The sequence below is a fragment of the Anser brachyrhynchus genome (genome assembly GCF_964034855.1).
Source record: "Anser brachyrhynchus genome assembly, chromosome: 6".
Lineage (NCBI taxonomy): Eukaryota > Metazoa > Chordata > Aves > Anseriformes > Anatidae > Anser > Anser brachyrhynchus.
The window spans coordinates 22,817,219-22,834,779 of record NC_137700.1 but is presented as its reverse complement, the minus strand read 5'-3'; the positions used below and the strand labels follow the sequence as shown (position 1 = coordinate 22,834,779).

Below are 17,561 nucleotides of genomic sequence, written 5' to 3'. Positions count from 1 at the left end.
ATGCATATATATGAAATATATATTTAATTCCAGTGAGTGATGCTTGTGGAAACCTTGGTTCCGCCAGTTTAATAGCTGAGCTTGGGTACAGCAGCCCTTGGTACTGCAAACAATGCCACATAATTGAGTAAGATGAATCCCAAGGGGTAACTGAAGTCCTCAGTTGGATTTAGTCCCTGTTACAAAGCATCCTTCCAGCAAAACTGTCCCTCAGACATGCATCAATTTATCTCACCTGTTGGCATCAAAGGGATTTTCAATTTTTTTCCCAAAATAGGGATTTTTCTAACAGCATCTATCCTCTCACTTCTGCAAGTGTTAATTGAGAATAACTCGACTACAAAAGAGTTTATGAACTGTAAGAAATGATAAACCAGTGAAATTAAGAAGTCAGATGAGCTGCTTTGCAAATATATCATTTAATTCTATTTCTATACTTGTGAAATGAGAATTTATTTAGGAAGGAGTGGAGAGAAAATGTAGTGTACCAATTATTAGTAAAGCTCATTATAACATGCATATTTTAAGACTGAAAAGTAAGCAGTTGTGCGGATACCAGAGGAGAATGCATAGTAAGAAAAAGGTATTTTTGTTGTGATGCTGATCACCAAGTCAAACTTACATCTTCTCCTGTATGTCACCTACTTTGCATAGTCTTACATGCTTATAACAGCATTAGCCATTCTCCAGCCTATGATCCAGCAAGATGATTTCTGCCAGTTGGTTGCCTTTTGTAGAAGTAATATCCTCACTTTGGTCTTGTGTCATGGAAGATAGAGATGCCTGAAATCGAAATCCTGTTTGTGTTACTAGTCCCTATAGCCAGCCACCTCTCCTCCTCTCTTTCCCCAGTGCCAAATCTTTATTAAAACAAACAAACAAACAAAAACAACACAAAAGCCCAGTATAATCAAGCATGGTAAGTGTCACTATTGGAATACCATACAGTTTTGAACTCAGATCTGAGAACCATGCTTGTCTCTAATGCCAGCCATTCAAGAATATAAAATTGCTCTGGTTTAAATGGAGGTGTACCGTCATCCGGTATTCTGGAGGTCCTTCACTTCACATATGTAGGTGGATGGTTTTGTTTTCCTTTTGCCATCCTAAGATTCATCAGGTACAATGGATATATGCTGCATATATGCTATATATGCTGCATCCTTGCTGCCCGTGGTATTGTCCTGACCTCACTCCTCTGTGGAAATATTCTCAAGCAGGAAAAGAATTGGATCTGTAGTTCAAAAACTTGGCCACAAATCACCTTTAATAATTGCTAAATCAAGTCTAATGATACTTGAAGTCATCATTTCTTAGGTGTGGGAATCTTTCAGTTGAGGTTCAAAGTGTCAGGTACCTATTCCCATGATTAAAATTGGTGCGTGTTACATACCAGGCACCAGTAATATAATTGGAAAACATACTGTGTGCATTACCAGCATGGGGCCTTCCATCCAGCAGAAAAAAGATTATTTACTTTCTGTTTGTTTGATGTTTCTGACTTAATCCAGTACCCTACCAACCAATTTCGTAGCTCTTACAAAACAATTTTAATAGAAGCTAATTTAAACTCTCTAAAACGAAGCGATATAGTGTCTTGATGGGCAAACATTGCTAATTACTTTTCAATAAATAAGGTCAAAATCATCATCTCTGGTACAGTTAGAATTTTAGTCACAGCACGTCGACGTCATCATTTAGACCCCATTAAAATTGGCAGCGAGGAGTTTTGCAGTGGCTCTTGTGCTTGGGCAGGGACAGAGCATCAGCCTGCAGCTGCCTGTGTGTAAGTCCCATGGCCAGGTGTGCAGGATTCTTATTATATTACAGGCAGCAAAGGCCTTTTCCATGGGGAGAGATGTATTTGAACACAAAACTGTTTCGAGAGCAGAAGCACTGCACCATGTAGAGTCTGTGCAATAAATTTCTTAAGACTGGGACCTACTGGGTGTTAAAATAGCTCTGGGTTTCAGATTGTGCTTTGTACAACAGCACTGATTTTGGTTTGTAATTTCTTCAAACTTCTCTGAGTAAATTTTGTTTGACTGTAAATTAATTTTATGCTTATTACCTTACTGCAATGAGAGAACGAGTATATGTTTTTGGAAGGAGAGATGAGCTCCCAAAGGCTGAACTATAGTGTAAATGGTACTCTGTGCTCAGCAAACGCAGAATTTTTTAGAAGACTTTAGTTTGTTTGTTAATTATTGCCTAATTCCTATCAGTTAAATATTTGCCCAAATTAGTTCCCATTTTAAATCTCTGTATCTCGTGGGCTTCTTTATCTGAAATTATATAAAGCTGAAAATCAGCTCTGGTATCTAATGAGAAGTTTAGGGTTCCCTCTTGAGAGCTGTAACTTTTTCATTTAGAAGAGAACTGAGTACTAGCATTTTTAATCACAAAATGAATCCTGTACACATGCCCAATAAATAATATTTATGCTATTAACTATTCATGGTACAGTATACTGAAACCTTCTGTGTTTCTTTGAAAAATTACTTTATTTTTGCTCCTGATAACATTTCTGTCATAGAAAAGTCTGTCACACTGTTGGGTATGAGGTAAATCTTGCCAGTCTGAGAAGGTTTGTGATTTGTGTGTGTGTATGTATATATAAATATATATATATATAAATATATACATATATATTATGTACGCATATATATAGTCATATATATAAACACACTGACATAGTAAGACTCCTGTAATAATTTATCCTAACATAAAGAACTCCAGGCTGACAGTGGCTGAGTTCATTGCAGGGATGCAATGAGGAAGGCCAAGGCCTGGTTAGAATTAAATTTAGCAAGAGACATATGAGACAACAAGAAGGGCTTCTTCAAATACATCAGCAGGAAAAGGAAGACTAAGGGAAATGTGGGTGCACTGCAGGGGTACACCAGCACAGGCTGGGGGCTGACCTGCTGGAGAGCAGCTCTGCAGAAAGGGAGCTGGGGGTATCAACCTCTATGAATACCTGAGGGGACAATATGAACGGGATAGGGCCAAACTCTTCTCAGTGGTGACCAGTGATAGGACAAGGGGTAATGGGTATAAATTGAACCACAGGAGGTTTCATCGCCATATGAGGAAGAACTTCTTTATAGTTCGGGTGACAGAGCACTGGAACAGGCTGCCCAGAGAGGTTGTGGAGTCTCCTTCTTTGGAGATATTCAAAACCCTCCTGGATGCAATCCTGTGTAACGTGCTCTAGGTGACCCTGCTTGAGCAGGGGGATTGGACTAGACAATCTCTGGAGGTCCCTTCCAACCTCAACCATTCTGTGATTCTGTGATTCTGAGATTCTGTGATTCTGTGATTAGGGTTGAAGCTGAGCATCCTCTACCTTGATGGACTTCAGAAAGCATTAGAGATGTTTAAAATACCATAGGATTGTACCGTTGCTATGATCACTTTTTTCAAAGTTTTCTATCTGAGTTATCAGAGAAAGATTCCAAGTGTCTAAAAAAAACTTTAAAATCTTTTTTTCCTTTACAAGCATATTATAGTAAAATACAGGAAATTGCTTTTTAGACCGTCAGCATAAAACTTCTTCAGCTGCAGATAAGACCACTACGTGATAAGCTTGTTTTTGATGAACAGAGAAGTTTGGATTGCTTTATAATGGTAGTGAGTGTTTTCTGCGTATGTGCACACTGATGTGTTTCTTTTCCAGTTTAAAACTGTTTCAGGAGATGTGCTTTTTATTTTGCAAAAAAATAAGAAAACCTCAAAAAGATGCTAGTGAATGGGTGTCTTGGATATCTGTATGCTGATAATGAGGAATAAACAAGATACTGGAAGACTGTGTGTAATCAACAGTTTGACTTAATTAGCACTACCGAGTCTGGAAGTGAGAACTTGTATTCCTCGAAAGCTGGTGGAGGGGGATACTGGTTGTCCAGGAGAGGTGAGCTGAGGAGGTAAGGAGACACAGACCTTCAGAATATACCCGTGAGCAATACGTGTATCAGCAACATTTGAGTAATAATAAATGGAGGGTGTTAAACAGATGCTGTGTACCACTGACCACCCAGAAAACCAAGTGAAGGGATGTTTTACTGATGACTGAAACACCAGCATGAGCAGCATGGGATGAATGGTAATATGAGGATGACTGATGGTGTCCTGGCATATTTGGAAATGAAACCTATGGCAAAATCCATGTTAATTGGTCCAAATAGAGCTGAGTTGTCTCTACAAAGCATTGTCATGTCTTGTGGTCGTTTCCCTGTGGTTTCAGTGGTTTGTAACTTCTTTTCCATTATTGAGAAAGGGAAAATAATATAGTAATGCAGTCTGTACTATGCATAAATGCTTAAAAATGGGGAATCAGCTAAAGTGCTTAGCTCCCATTTCAGAAGCACCAGACATCTAGGAACCAAAGCACCATTTAAAAAATCAATGGAACCTTGGCTTCTTCCTTTGTAATGAGCATTGCAAAATGGGACTTAGGTGCCTAAGTCAATTAGATGGATTTTAATGTCTTCTTACAGGCTTTCCTATTTACTCAGCCATGTCTTGGAAGTTGATTTGAAGGCTTGGACAAACTTTACCAGTTTGATGGTTGCTTGTGCACATAATAGATGTAATTCAGTAGGTAGGAAGCCTTGCAGATGAAGTGCTGGTGTGTGACAAACCACTGGGATTTCTTTCCATGTACGGTAGGCTTTTCAGATTTCAGAGTAGACTACAACTGACAGAGTTTGATATAAGTCCAAAAATAGACTTCATTCCTGGTGAAGAATAAGAAATTTGAGTTCCTTCAGTAACAGAGTGATTTTGATTGACTCCCAGATCAGGTTGTTGTATACGACCCTAACTAAAAGTAGTGATATGGCCTTAGACTCCATGTCTTATGTACTTCTAATGGGATTTGCATATTTGAATTTAAATCAGTTTAATAAAAAATAGTCAATTCAACTGCTGAGCAGAGAGCCTACAGGAGAATTTGTACGAGTGTTTTTTCATTTTAGATAGTCGCACTTGTAGCGTCTTCATAACCAGCAGTCTATATATATATATTTAATTTTCCTTCCTCACACACTGACAACCTAAAGGGAGACGAGACATGCTGCTGTCTGACAACCCTTCAGTCTGAGGGCAGTTGTTATTCTTACGTGACTTTATGACGTTGGCTATCAAAATCCCTTTCCTCATCCGTCCATCAGCACTGGTTCCTGCTTTGATTCACTCATGGAAATGTTGACATTGTTGCTCAGCTCCATGAATACTAATCCAGAAAACAGAGCCACTAGCCTTACGGACACAAATAATACAGTCTTGGCAGCTAATGAGCCACATTAAATAGGTATATGTTATATCCATAGATATCTGTATATCTCTACATGTAGATATATATATCTGTATACAGAAAGTATTTGTTTTGATACGTGATAAGTCTCTGTATTGATTTATCTGTATCTGAAGCAGTGCATGGCCATTTGTCCTTTTGTCCAGATTTAATGTAGGATTTAATAGATTTAGATATTTCTAGTCTCCATGGGGAAATAATACTTGGAGAACCATAAATGTTTCAATTTCAAATTTCAACATTGTGTTTCAGGTTTTCCCTGCAATATTTCAAGGGAATGGAATGAAGCCATCACTTTTATGTTCTGCGGTACTTAAATTGAAAAAAAAAAAAAAAAGTTCAATGAAGTTTTTATCTGTTTCAGTATGCCACTGAAATACATAAAAAGATGTTATATTTTTTAAAGTTTAAGTTCAATTTTATTTTTTGGGGGGGGGTCTAGATTATTGTTAAACAAGAACCAGCTCTCACTTTGATTATCCTTTTATAAATTCAAAGAAAACAAATACAAAACATTTTGAGTAGCTCTCAGGAAAAAAAAAAGGAAAAAAAAAAGGCAAAACAAAGCACCAGAGTTTCCCTAAGAAGCAGGCTGTTTCCTTCCCAGGATATGGTCAGTGTCTGGTATTGCAGCCAAAAATCTGATTTTGGCTAAGGCTCATTTTACATTTATGCTTGATAGCAACCAGCCGAAAGAAAACCAGCAAAGGAGCAAAGCCCAGCCCCACAAACCCACAAAAAAGCAACACCCTAAAAAAGTAATAATTCTGAAATGACTTTCACTGGCTGTAGTGCTGAGAGCTTTCTAGCCAGGGAGTATTGGGTCCCAAGCCGGTTTTCAGGTGGATGTAGATGGCGTGAGGGAAGGGTTTGATGTTGAGCAGTCTGGGGCTGGGTTGGGACTGGAGACCTCCCCACACCTGCACGGACGCCCCACAGCCCCATTCCATCCCGAGCCTGTGCTTGGCTGGGTTTGGTACTGCTCCTCCGAGCAGTACGATGCGATCAGCTGTCTCCTGCGGTTATTCTGCATTTTACCAGTGAGGTCAGGCTGGCTTTTCAGCCCTTCTCTGATGAGATGAATGCCCAAGGTTTGGAGTTAATGCCTTTTTTCCCTTTTCTTTTTCTTATCATATGAACTGCAGTTTCTTTATTGTTGCTCTGGACTTGTCATAAGCATTCACAGAATAATTTTCCAACCCTCAGGCATTCAGCTCGCTCAGACATTGGAAGAAGTCAGCTGAGCAGCCTGGGTTTGATAGCCATAGCCCATCCACACAGCAATTACCAGCTCAGAAAGGAAAAAAACAGATACAGAAAACATGTACCATAGTCAGTACTGCTGTATTTTGTGTCTTGGGCAGATCCTGGTGTGCTGTAGGCCGCCTGTGCTATGGAAACAGTACAGAAAAGCTGTCTCACTGCTTTGCCCCATAAAATACTGTCAGCTGTTTTGATGACATTCATTTAGATTTACCCCTTTTGACCATTTTTCCAATAATTTAGAAATGTATGTATATTTTTTGCCCTACCTGTGCTGTAGGAAACATATGCCATATCTATGTAACAACTGCAAGGAAGCCAAGGAGCAGGAAGATGCGTTGCTGGAAGGGCGCTCGGGCTTGCCCCGAGCCTGGACGCTCCGTGCAAGAAATGCATCGCCGAGCCAGTAACAAGATGCTAGCGAGTCTGAGTGCCCTTCAAGCAAACAGGTACATGTTCAACTCAGCTCTAACATGGGATTTTGCTGTTGAACTGTGTCCTTCTTCAGATACTAGCTGAAAATCCATGTTTCACCATGCCACGTGCCTCCCCAGCAGCCAGGCATGGGTGGGACTGGTTGGCAGAAGGATGTTCTTCCATCCACAGGACAGCCTGTGAGCTGCACCATGAGTGATCCAGCTCTGCTGATTTTAAGGACATTCCTGAGAACTTGGCATCTTTGAGACTGGTACCTTGAGCTAAGCTGGCATTAGAAAGCATTAATTGGTGTTCTTGAGGCTGTGATGCTGGGGCTGGGGTGTGATGGACAGCCATCCAGATGGACAGACAGGTCGGGAAGCAGAGTTGGCAAGTAAGCCCTACTTGCTTACAGGGCTAGGCTAGCAAAATAATAAGAATAATAACAATTAATAATCTTGATGTGACAAACTGAGTACATTAGCTTTCACATCCCATTCACCAGCGTAAAGCCTTTGTTTCACAAGAACTTCTGCTAAGGTTAGGGGTAAGATATGCACATGCATCATCGTCACCATGGGCCGGCAAAGCAATTATCCCCACATCTCATACTTCCTCTCCAATATCACATGCATCCTGAGACAGAAACAACTGTCAGTGTACTCTGTATTTAATCCTGGATTAGACATTATTAAATCAGGCTGCCAATTTCTAACCTGGCAGTTTTATTCCTCAGAACATTACTAATGAGAGCTCTCGATTTCCATCGTATTCCGTCCATAGTCAAAGATTTTAGTGGTGGCAGGGCAATCTCTTCTGAGATGCTTCTTGTAAATGTGCCCTCAAACAGTGAATGTGAGAGCTGAGGGTGCAAAATAGGGAGTTGTACTGGAGACTTATAGGATTTCTAAGTATTATTTATGGCAAGCAGAAAGCTGTCGTTTCCTGTATTTTAGGAAAGGAAATGGTGGAATGACTCTTCTCTGTTATAGGTAAACTGCAGTGAGTCAACCTCTCTAGCAATGATACATTCGTGTCACCATCTCTTGACAAAATGACTTGTTTTCAAGGAAGGACTCCTTGCCTTCAGTGCAAGAATTGCAGGTTAAAAATATAAATGCATTTCACTGTCATAGATGAATTTCTACACTTGACAGTGTCATTGCCATTCTGGCCTCAGCTGAATATAATTGAACTTAGGTAATAATTACGTTAATTTACTGCTCTTGTGACAGGGTGGGATATGATAACCACTAAATTTTTTTTTCTTTTCTAAAATACTTTTGCTTAACATTCATAACATCTTACACTGTAATACAAAGTGAGGACAGCTTGAAAGGATAGATGGAGGCCTTAAAATCTTACTCCAAGAGAAGAAGCAGCAAATGCAGCAGGGCCCAATTTTCAAAAAGTTAGATCCCTTTCATACTTTCTCAGGGTTTCTTTTTTTTTTTTTTTTCCCAAAGATACTTAAAGATTGGCTAAAAATTGGAAATGTGAGGATTGCAGAAGAGTGAGACCAAGTAGAATTGACACATGTCATTCTCTTTATAGGAAGAAGAAGCTGCAAGGATTTTGGATAAAACAGTTGCATTTATTTTCAGTTCTGTCCTAAAATTGAATTATAGAGGGTAGGGTTGGCATAGCACAGCGTGAACACTCATGGGAGACTATCCACAGCCCTGTGCGTGGGTTTGGTGTTGGGGAATTGTTTTCTGCACAACACCTCAGGCATCCCAGCAGGGCTCTGCCTCCAGCACATGGTGCTTCTGAGTTGCTCTGAAATATCAAGAAAACAGGAATATTTAACTGCATGCAAATTTTGTTACTCTTAGCTTGAATTTTGAACTTGCAGAGGCTCTAAGGACAACACGTATTGTATCAAGCATGCCTAAACTTCGTTCAGCGTCTCCTGTGTGCATAGCCTGGCTAAAGAACTGGGGGATAGGGAGTAAATATAAGAACTAAGTTTCTAAGGCATGAATAAAGTTGATGAATATAATACTAAAGGCTGTGTCCTGCAGGCAGTGTACAGGCAAAAATGCTGTGAAGAAAGCATTGTGACCACAATACAGTTTTATATGACTGACATTGAACATTTAGGAATAGAGACAGTATATGAAGAAGCAAATTGCTGTCTTCTTAAGGTATAATTCTCCAGAAGACTCCTAGGCACTGTTAAACATACAGTCTTCGATTGTTTAATTTTTGTTGTTAACTATATGAAGTTTAAGGACTTCATAGTTAAAAGCTATCTTCCTGCATATATATCTTAAAACCATACTTGCAGTGATAATCAGAAAGCAAACCAACCCCTGTGCATTTTAGAGGATAATTTTAGCCATCAGGACATGTTTTAAAAGTCCAGCTCTCTTAATCTGCTTAACATGAGCTAATGCCCTGTGTGCTGTTTTCATGGCCAAAATCAGTGATTTTCTCATCAGCAGAATTGCCTATCCATAATTGTTTTTTTTGTCAAAGCTGCTCTCCCTGTCTATTTGTAAAATATTTGAGTAAGCTCTGCAGATCCTTGAGGAGCTATCTGAATATGAGCAGCCTCACTGTCTGTCTGAGCAAGAGAGTTATCCTGGTGGGCATTGCCACGGTTTGTCTTCAGACAGCAGCATCCTTTGGCAACTGTCGTGTACTTGGAAGGCATTTGCTGCTTCGGTGGCAAGCGGGAGAAGCTATTTCTGGTTGAAGAAAGAGGATGTATTAACTCCAGATGGGTCCAGTGCAATACAGAGTGCACTTTGGGGGCTAAAGAGCCAGAAAGAAGACATTATGGTGGTTTTTTTTTCTTTTTTTCTTTTTTTTCTCTTTTTCATCATATTGTGTAAAAATCTTCCCTGGTTAGAGGGTTTGTGGGGTGTGAAAGCTCTGCACGTCCTGTCTGTTGCAAGCTGGCAGAGAGCTTGCCTGAAGATGTTGAAAAGTGTTTTTTCTTCCGTTTTATTGCCAGTTTTTTATAAGAGGTTTCCTGGAAGTTTTAAGTACTTGAAATGGGATGCGTTTAGAGCTTTGCTTAAGTCTGAGCTAGGAGCAGTGGTGCTGGCTTTACCTAGATATGCTTATTTAACATGAGTACTAAGGGAAGCTTTTCTGAAGTATTTTACATGTATTTATTAATTCTCAGATTTGTTTTTGAATACACCTGAAGTGAGGAATTTAATCAGTTCAGCTTCAAGCGAGCATTTCTCTGCCATTTCAAAGAAAAACACCAGCCCATGCGCTTCCGTGCAGGGAACCAGCAGCACAGCAGTTTTCAGCTTGGTTCTGGTTTTTGCAACCCAAAATTCTCTTTCCCTGCTGTTAATGGGAGATTTAAGGTTTTTCTTGCTTGGATTTTTAGCAGTGGAGGTCCGTCATACAAGAATTTATTTGAACAGAGACTTGAGAGGAAGCAAACTGATGCATACATAGAAATGACCAGTGTATAAGAAATAGGATTAAGGCACAACAGTATTCATGAAATGATATTGATGAAAGCTTTGGCATCCCAGCGTGGTATAGATGGCATTTTTAATGGTATTTGTTTCAACATACAACAACTTAATGCTTGATATTCCTTATGCATCTCTTGAAGGTGTTTCTTTTTTCTTTTCAGGCTAAATTACTTCACTTGGGTAGAGTTTGTTCGCAGCCTGCGTACTTGGTCAAAAATGTTGCTCAGCATGTTTGTTGCTCTAATGTTGCTCAGCTAGTTTGTAATATGAAATATTGCCATTACTGATATTCAGAATAGCGTAGAATGATTTAAAAATTCTTGAAATGGAGAGGATGTAGCTCGTTGGCCCAGTTAGGTGCAGTACTGAGCTGTGCAATGAGTTAGGCAAAGTGGTGGAGGAAACACGATGCAAGTACAAGAGCTGTGACAGTGTCTGAGGTTCCTCTAATTGCACTCTAGCATGAAGGTTCACCCAAATTTCTGTATTCTTAGCAAACTGCAAATGATGGTGATTACTGTGTTTCTTTCTAGGGGGAAAATAATTGCTAGACCTGAAATCTAGGCAATTCTCCTCATTCTCCTTTGCTTTCCTTCGTCGCTTTCAGTTCACAGTCTGACTTGTTCCATCACATGCACTACACAAATGTATCGATCTATTAAACACAGATCCATGTTAAAGCCCATTTAAATGGATATTCCATACATTAACATACAAACCAGAACCTATTCTGTTGATAGCATACTAGGCAGGTTATTTCATTTGAACTCATGCTAAGCTTTTAATCTCAGGGCTGCCCATGTGTTTGTGACCCATCCTGCTGGAGCGTGGATGTCCAATGAACCAGTTTTACCATTTACCAATTAATTGTTTTCCCTTTTTGGCTTTCATGATGTTTCACCCAGAGATGTCAGAAACCTGGCACGAATATGCAGATTAATAATAATTCTGCCTTTTGTCTGTGAGAAGGTTGTGCTGGAGTTCAGCACCCTTAGCACCTGAACTGTGATCCTAACTTTCTCTGGAAATTAGTTTAAAACTAAACCTAACCTGGGATTGCACACTGTTTCTAGAGCTCATATATAGTCTGTGCTTTTCCTTTTATTTGTAATTTCTTGTTTGGTTGTTGTTTTTTAAACATCTCTGCTGTCATTGAAGGAGCTGAATTGGGAAGAGCTGATGCTTGGAGACTAAAATCTTTTCTCCATAAGACAAATGCTCTGCCCTTATCCACAAAGCACATATAGATCTACCTATCTCAGCACTTCTACCTGGGCAGCCAGACACCACCCGTTCAAAAGCTTTGTAACTTGTCACCAAGCCTCCATGGGAGCAGGGCTTCTGATTTCCCGTCTGTACAAAATAGCTCAGCATTAGCCAGTAGTAATTGTGGGTTGGGAGCCTTTGATGGTGATGATAAAATACAGAGACTGGCAGTCAGAAGTGCAAAACTGTGTAAATATATCTCCTTAATTCAGATTTTCTTTTTTAACTTCTCTTCCATTTCTGCTGCTTATCATGGAATTAAGTTCCAGCCCTCAAAGGGACCATTGCTTGGCTCAGTGGCAGAAAATATGATGAAAGCACAAAACTATTTATTTTCAAGAGGTGAAATCATCCAGTTTTAAGTTGTTTTTGTTTGTTTGTTTTTTTCTATCAGTAGTTAAGATGTTATTTGTGTGTTGAAAGGCAATCGTTGTAAGATACCTTGCACTGTTTTGCCATATCATTGCAGCTGCAGAAGAGCAGCCAAAGCTATTCTTTGTAGTATGTAGCAAAGTTGGGCCAAAACAGGAATATGAAGCTCGTTAAATTGGAAATACATTTTCTAGCACTTCTGTGTTTTTAAATTCAGATGTGTTCTTTGTTTGTAGCTTGTTTCTTTATGAACTAGTCCAGCCTGTGAAACCAAACAATGTGTTAAGGGTAATTTCATATATTTTGTTTCATTCCTCGGATAACTTGGTATGTTTTGCTAAAAATAGAACCTAGAAAGATGAGAATTTCATTTTTTCTGTTGTCTGGATGTGCTGTGGCTTCCAAGGAGACCAAAATCCAAGTGTGTACTCCATCACTATCCAGGAGGTTGATGTGCCTGTCTGATAATTGTTATTTTATGGGTGGATCATAAAGTACTGCCAATTTAAGAACACAGTTTCTTCAGTATATGGTTTTGTGTATTTCCCCATGGATTCCCAGAGAAAGGGTATGTGAATTTAGTTTAGAAAAAGTTAAAGTTCAGGCAAGAGCTTCAGCAGTTTGCAGGTGCACGCAACGTTTGCTCTTTGAGCTGAAGATGAAAACAGACTAAAGGCATTCCTCTGGAGAGCATTTGGCACCTTGATGAGTAATTTTCTCAGCAATCTGACAGGTAGCAACTCGGGTTGATTCACACTGTTTACTGCAAGCACACGGGCTGCCCAGGGGCATTGCGTTACGGGAGAGATTTTATTGCCCTTCTCAAATTTTGAGCATGAATATATGAGCGCTTGAATTTCCAGCGCTTGTTTTGACAGTGGACAACCACTGAGAATAATAAAAGTGCATGCTAAGTTGAGATGAGCCTGCACACAAAGTTTTGTGGCAATGATGTTCAGCCCTGTATATTGGTGGGTGACACAGCAGTGACTGCGGAAAGCTGCCCAAGGCAGTTTATCCTCTGAAAATAACTGTGGTGGAGAGAAGTAGCCTTCTGTCATCAATTATAACTAGAGGCTGTCCCAGTGTCAAGCCTGACCTCCAGTTATCAGGTCGTAGTATCCATGGTGGAGCAGCAGCTGGGGGTACTTCCACCATCCCGATCCCATGCACGCTGGGGATGCAGCATGTTCTTGTCTGAGAGACGCAGAAGACCATCACAGGACCAACCTCTTTTATAAAAAGCAATAAATTAAAAACCACACCAAGCCCTGTGAGATACGGGAAGGCTGTTCGTGGTTATTCAGGGTGGATCAAGTGGGCTGAGCTAATGTGAAGTAGAACAGTATTCAAGCTTTTAAAACTGTGATGTGTGTTGTCATTGTAACTCCAGGACATCTGCTTTTCTCATGCTCTGATTACAATCTTACATTCTGTAGTTGGCAGCTTCTGTTTTTACAGATTTGCAAGAATTTACTGGTTCTCTTAGCAGGTTTTTCCTTTCAATAACTGTATTTTATCTTGTTGAAAAGCAAGGATAATTGCTGTGTAGTGCTATCAGAGACCAAAGTTATTCCTGAGTTTCAGCAAAGCAGAAAGGCAGCAGCAATACCTGGTAAATCACGGGAGGAAATGCCCATCTTCCCTTCCATGTTTTGTTTGGCATCATCCAGGGCACTCGCTCTTTCTCCCAAAGCATTGCGTGAGCCTCAAGACAAGAGAAACGACACCAGAGTTTCCCCATTTCCAGATGTAACCAAGAAACTGTTTGCATTTTGTGTTCAGCAGTGTGTTCTTGTTGTTGATCCTTGTGAGTTCTGTGCAGCTCAGCTCTTAAAGAAAAGAAACACGGAACAGCAAACAGGCTGACATCCACCGACTGTCAACAGATACGTCTACCACGGCATGATTTATCTAATGCACTAGGTAGAAATCCTGCCTGAAATTCTTACATTCTGTAACAGACAATAAAAAAGTAGCGAAGCTCTGTGATATAATACAACAGCAAACTCGGGGAGCCTTTCTGCAGCATGTCTACAGATGTTAATATTTCTGCAGAGATGGGATGTAAGAAGGGCTTTAGACATAGAAAAGCTTATTTGCTTTGAAAAGTGGTAGGATTGTAATAAAATACAGTGAAAACCAAATAGCTGCTCAATTATATAGTAAAGTATAAAACCTATAATTAAATATTAATGTGGGGTTAATATAAAATCATCAGTAGCTATTTACTTTTTATCACAAAACGTTTGAGTAGCGATTATCCCATTATAAAATACATGGCAGGCCCATCAAATATGTGTCCTTCGGCATGCCCCCTTTTATCCTTTTTTTTTCTGTTCCCCAAATTTAATAGTCTGGGCACATTGATGGTGTGGGAATGATTTAAAATGGCAACTTATCACAGAACATTATCTAAATGTATGCTGTTTTTATGCTATGTAGTAGAAGAAAAAAGTCTCTCTCTAGGATGACAAATGCCTAGAAACAAATCTCAGATATCATGAGAAATAGCATTTCACTCAACACTCATACATTGTCCTGGTCTCATTTGTGCCTCTGCTCTTGGAAAGAAGAGGGTATTTTTAGACAAGTATTTTGGCTCTGTGCTGCAGGTGGTGGTCTCACTGCAAAATGCAGAGGCAATTCTGTGTCTCTTCATCTTTAAGCTAACACAGCTGATCAGCAGCACAAAAACTGCTGAGGATTATTATAGCTAAAGAAACCAACAAACCTCCGCTGGCAGTAGCTTAGCGTATACACTGGGCATTTTAACAATACAGCCATCCAAAAAAAAAAAGCCTGCTGGCAGACCACTGGAGTAAGTGCGTTAACAGGAATATGCTCCACTGAAAGCTTGGCAGCTCCAGATGGAAGTGTCCCATCAAAAAAGATTAACCGTTGCCTTCAGTGTTCAGGGGATGCTACAATACGCTGTATTTTTTCGCCACTGGCACACTGGCTCATAATCTCATATGTGGTCACAGCATTCAGCCGATCTGTGGCTAAATAAGCAGCAAGAAACAGCGGCTAAAACAATAGCAACAGATTTGGGGTTTGACCGAGGTTTGTAATGCCCAAAATGTCTTTGCAGTCATGTGGAGCATCTGGGCAGCATGCAGAGAACTTCCCTGCCTTCCTCATCCTCTGCAGATCTGCTGTTGCTGTGGATAATGCAGACTGCTCGAACCATTTTAAAATCAAAATGTAGTGTTTTGGTTGTGAGGAATGTTGGGGACATCTTATGAAAACATTTGATGGTGTTAAAAAGGACATTGAGTGCAGATAAATGGAAAGCTGCACAGCAAGAGTAGCAGTCCTGTTTCTGTGTGTAAGCTGATGGCGTCTGGGCTGAGGTTTATAATTTAGGAATGAGGCCTTGCGTCTGTAATATATTGTTCTTTGAAAATGTCAGCCTAGCAGTCTCTCTTTCTCAAAAAAAAAAAAAAAAAAAAAGCCAAACTGAGCTCTAGGAGGGAAGTAGTGACAAAAAAGAAATGAGAGAGGGAAAGTCTGTCCAAGCTCCTGTAAACCCATGGCTTGCCTCCATGTTGAATACTGCATAGGCTTGTGGCTGCCCTGTCTCAAAGAATCTCTCGTCGAACCAGGGAAGGTTGAAAGAAGATTGAAAAGGGTAATGAAGGCATCTAACACATGAAATGTCCAATGGCCTACCATTCTTTCATCCATAAAAGAGACAACAGAGCAGATACAAGAGAGGTCTGGACGAAGACGAGCCACATGAAGACCCCAAGGACGGAGGAGTTGTCCTCCGCTACAGGAATTTGAGGGGTGTGAATGAAGTAGCTAGTGGAGTCAGGCTCAAAAAACCACCCGCAGCTGACAAGATGGACCTTTGACATAGCCCCTGCTGCCCATGGTTGTGCTCCTGGGTTTTCCCTGCACACAGAGAGGGAAGATGCTCTCCGTGATGTTCCTGCCTTCGTCGCAAGGGTAAGGGCTCTGACAGCGGTCTCCATCTGCCAAAGTTGCCATCCATAACTCTGGTTCAACTTGTTGTCTCTGCATTGATTTCAGAGGCCAAGGCTGCAGACTCCAGACTACAGCTTTCCTGGGTAAATAGAAAGAATCTTTTTTGTTTGTTTGTTTCCAGATGTCAGAAACCAATCTAAATGAAATCAGCTCTTGAAAGTCTCCCAAACGTATGAGCCTCCTTCCGTACGGCTTTGGACTGGGCTTCAGGAACAAGATTGAAATGTCTGCCCTGGTTAACTTGATGAAACCTGCATTTTCTTTCTGTTTAGACCTGGTTGATGCTGTCAGTGCTTTGCTACAACTGCAGGATTGAGCAGCAGTGTCCTACAGGAGCCAGAACACGGTTTTAGATGTCCTCTCCTTATCTACATAGATGCTGGGGTTGTAACAGCTTGCTAAATGCAAGCCCTGGTATTTCCAGCCCTGTTTTTTTTCTTTTCTGGAAAGAATCAGCTTTCGTGCAGCAAGTGGCATAGGCTGAAGCTTAGCTGATGGTTTTTGGGTGTTGGTACAGCTGGGAATAATGAAATACTCATTAATTGGGATAATACCTAACAGCTGGCAGGTGTGTGCATGTAATGAGCAGCCACCCTTGTAAGCAGCAGAAGTCGTGTTTTAAAGGATCTGCTAATTGCTTTGCTGTCCTGAGCTGTGAGAGGCCAGGAGTCATCTCTGGGATACATATGTAAGTTCTGCTTTGTTATGGGTCTGTACTTTTAAAAGCAAAATTAAAGCATTAGAGTATGTTATGTCATATATGTGTCTAATGAACCAGGTGTAACTAAAAAAAAATCAAAATTAAGTAAATGCAGAAGTGGAGGAAAAGGAGTGTAAAGAAAGGTGCTATAAGTCTTAATGTGAAGTTATTTGAATCAAAAATGTGAGTGTATTTGTACTGAAAAAGTGTGAGTTGTTTCTTTCAAAGAGATTGGAGTCCTGCGTTAATGGTTGGAGCTGTGCTTCCACTTCTTGGTGCATATCGTGAGTCTTCTTATAAAGTTATATTTTGATGATTATGCAGTTTAGGCATGTATATGCTATATATGACATGGGTAACCTTTTGACTTCCCATTGATGAGTATAATCCTAGGAGAGGATCAGTTGTGATTAGGTAAGAGTAACCCCCTGAGAACAGGTGTTGAATGTCTAGGTGATCCACGGTTTCAGCAATTTTCCAAAAGGATATCTATAAAAATCCTGGTAAATGAAGTTACTGGCAGCTGTAGAACACGGACCCACAAATTGCTTGATGCCAAACTCACCTGAACGTGGGTATGATTGCCTGGGAGCGGCACCCCTGCCGACAGTCACAGGGGTTGTGTATTTGCAGCTGGAAGCACGGCAAAAGTGATGTTAGTGCTAAAATCCAAAAGCTTTGCTTGGGCTTGAAGAGATTTCCAAGATACTTATGAGAATAGTGGTAGTAAGGGAGCAGTTTCATGCCATGTGTGGGTCAGTTGCTAAAAAGGAGCTATACCCCTCCT

The 17,561-nt window shown here is 40.3% G+C and overlaps 1 protein-coding gene across 9 annotated transcripts in view; it reads left to right on the top strand.

Annotated features, from left to right (window-relative positions):
- The window catches only part of PRKG1 (protein kinase cGMP-dependent 1), a 466,811-nt gene that overhangs the window by 219,401 nt on the left and 229,849 nt on the right, over window positions 1-17,561 (top strand). Inside the window, exon 1 of one of the 9 annotated variants that reach the window (XM_080598468.1) lies at window positions 7,011-7,029. The exons of 7 other annotated variants lie outside the window; for them this stretch is intronic. The gene's annotated coding sequence lies outside the window, so the exon portion shown is untranslated. Of the gene's footprint in view, window positions 1-7,010; window positions 7,030-7,083; window positions 16,763-17,561 lie in introns of those variants that run through there. One more of the 9 variants, XM_080598466.1, reaches the window with a different exon arrangement.